Here is a 3050-nt window from a genome sequence, read left to right on the forward strand (position 1 = left end):
GTTCATAGGATACTGTGGCAGGACACAGTAAGCAGCTGAAGACACTAGGGAAATATCTACAATATCTTCTATATCAGTAGCATCTACAGGGGAGACAGAGGGAAAGGGGTCATTCTGGCTCTCACTGCTAGTAAGAATAATTTTAGAGACAGACTGTGCCATCTGTTTTGCATCTGGGTCCTTGTCTGCTTTGGCTTTAACCTTATCACGGGTGCCCGAATCCACCAGCAAGTCACTGTCCTTTGCTTGCAATTCCTTGGACTCTTCCACTCTCAAAGGCTGGGAAGAAAAATCAGATTCCAGTGTATCATCCAGGTTATCCTCCCCAAGGCGAGAATGTCTCTCTTTGTTTGTGGAAACCTATTGGAAACAAATAGTAGTTCAGCAGTTAGATTTCTCCAAATTCCCTGTATATGTACCATGGTGACAAACTGTATGTGATGGATCATCATGGACATCTCCGCCTTTCTCAACTACATGGCAACATTTACAATCAGAATACTTCAAACAAATCACCTATACATAATCCTAATTTATGCAATTATTGCCTTTCCCCCCAAAAGTGAACATGTCATCTAGTAGTTCTGTGCACAACTCTGTGCTGTGAAAGCAACAATTAAACATTAAAAGATGTCCATCAACTTTGGAGGGGAAAAATCAAGGGAATGCACAGTAACTTTAATAGGAAGGACATTCAAAGATTCGATGTAACCACTGAAAAGACTCTGACATTTAGACATACTCATTGATCTCATCCAAAGACACTTTGGAGGAGACCCTTTCTCTGACCCCAGTTTCAAAGATTGGATAGATTCATATCAGAGAAGCTAGTTGAGGTAATTAGCTCCTTGAGCACTAATGGGCTTTAAGGAGAACTGGAGAATAGAGTGGGCCCTTGTTATATCGGGGGCCTGTTGTGGACCCCCCATATATGGGGAAAATGCAGAACCTCAAGTCCAGTTGATTCTAATGGTGGCATGCTCCCACAGGTACATGTACCATTCTGTTTCCCTGGGCTTGCTGTCTGTGTGAGCTCAAGTCCTCAGATCGCAAGTTCACGGATGGTGTGGGAGGACTTTACATAGGCCACCAGTGGCTGTTACAGCTTTTACCAGCCTCATCCAGTATAATCAGAGGACAAATATCCAGCAATCCAGAAACATCTAGAAGACAACACAGGCCCTATTCTTGCTTTAAGGGCTGAGAAACTATGGAGGGAGAAACCTAAAATGAATGGGAGGAGAATTAATCAGTTAAAACAAATAGCCAGCCCCAATTGGAACACACAATGATGGTTGCAATTTGGCTTACTGTTTTCAGGATACAAAGACATCCCAACAATAACAACAACAAAATCAGGATGGACAACTTGCAGCCCTGCCAGTGGTGTTTGGTTTTCGCCCGCTCTAGCTAGGAAAGCCAATGGTACAGTATGATGGGAGATAGAGTCCAACAACTTCTGAACATTCTTCCAATTGTTTATACAATACTTGATTTGAAGAGAAATGGGAGATGACACTAAGGAGTTAAATAAGAGTCTGGAGGCAAAATCAAGCTGAAGCCATCAAAAGAAATTCATTATGTCTGATTTTTCAATAACAGAATTGCCTCCTTTTGCCTGCATCCTCTCCATATATTTAGCTGAGATAAAGTCAGCTCCCACACCAGGGTGACATACTTCTGGGAAGACATTATTGGCTGCACTGCTGGAAATTTCTTTTTAAAACTAAGAAAAACTGTTTAGGAGCAGTCAATATCACTGCAATTTCATAGGGAAACTGAACAATCAGCTCCAGTTGAAGCTCATCAGGCCAGCTATGTTAATCAGATACTTTTCATGACTTCCCTGTAGAGTAGCCCCATGGGAAAGAAATCAAAGCACTTGTTCTTTTAACAGCTGTGTGGAAGAGTGCTTTTCATCAGGTATAGGATGCTTGAAAAGCTACACCTGCTGAAACACCATATTCCATACAGTTATTAAGAGTACAGGAGCCCTATTCTGTTTTTCATAAGCCACCCTTCACCTCTATCATGGCAAATTTTATACCTTTTGCACTGGACCAATTTACGGAATTTCTTGGTCAAAGAACACAAGCAGAGAAACAGACTGGAAGTGATGTCTAAATTAACCAAGGACAATATTGTCAGAACTCTGTATTGTCATGCATATCCATTGTTTCTGACACATAGCACAGCCAGTTTTAGTTGCAGAGAGCTCTTGCAATCTTGGAAGTTATACAAAGTGAACTCTTTCCCCCACCATTAGATACAGTTTTTCAAGCTGCATTCCACAATCAATGCAAGAGTTTTAAGGGACAAAGATTAAGCCTCAGCTAATTATATTTCATTTGCCTTAGGCAGCAGTGTATCTTGGATCAGCCCTGAGGACACTACTGAAATTCCGTCTTCCATGCCACTATACTTTCTCATACTACCACTATAGCTAACTCTGACTGTGAAACTGGGTAATCTTTTTGGAAGCTGAGGTCTTGTTTGTAAGAAATGGAAACATAGCAGTTTAGGCAATTACTACTTCTATATCCAGAAACTTTACCAGCCAAATTTCTAGTTTCTATTGTTGTTTGTATCATCCACCACTGTGACTAATCATTCATCTTTCATCCTAGATCTTAACAGTAATCACTTCTTGATTCAAAAGGGTAAAAACATTCTTACCTCTTCATCCGATTCTATATAATCAGTGTCTTGCATTTCTTTCTTGAAGTGAAGCAAGTTCTGGGACAGAAATATAAAGCAGAGTTAGTGGAATTTTAAAAGAGTTATCACAGTCTAAAGAGAACAAAATATTAAGTTCAGACCTCAGTATAATAAATCTTAAAAGGAACTTAGTCTCAGCAGGGGAGCTGAGCAGGGGAAGGGACTAAAATATAAAGTTGAATAAGCAAGTTAAATACCTATCACAGATCTGTTTGTGACAACTTTTGCAAAACCACTAATATTCTCTTTCTTTTTTCATTACCTGGTCCATTAATAGTTAGCACAAAGAAAGCTAGAAGAAAAAAGATGAGTGTTCAGACCTTTATCAAGAT

The 3050-nt window shown here is 39.9% G+C and overlaps 1 long non-coding RNA gene across 1 annotated transcript; it reads right to left on the reverse strand.

Annotated features, from left to right (window-relative positions):
• Nucleotides 1–319: 319 nt before the first annotated feature.
• LOC121925503 lies at nt 320–3050 on the reverse strand. The gene is made up of 3 exons (XR_006102887.1): nt 2981–3050; nt 2677–2736; nt 320–360 (listed from the first exon to the last, which is right to left on the reverse strand). It is a non-coding gene; the product is annotated as an uncharacterized LOC121925503 (long non-coding RNA).

This window comes from Sceloporus undulatus, chromosome 3, assembly GCF_019175285.1.
Source record: "Sceloporus undulatus isolate JIND9_A2432 ecotype Alabama chromosome 3, SceUnd_v1.1, whole genome shotgun sequence".
Taxonomy (NCBI): Eukaryota; Metazoa; Chordata; class Lepidosauria; order Squamata; family Phrynosomatidae; genus Sceloporus; species Sceloporus undulatus.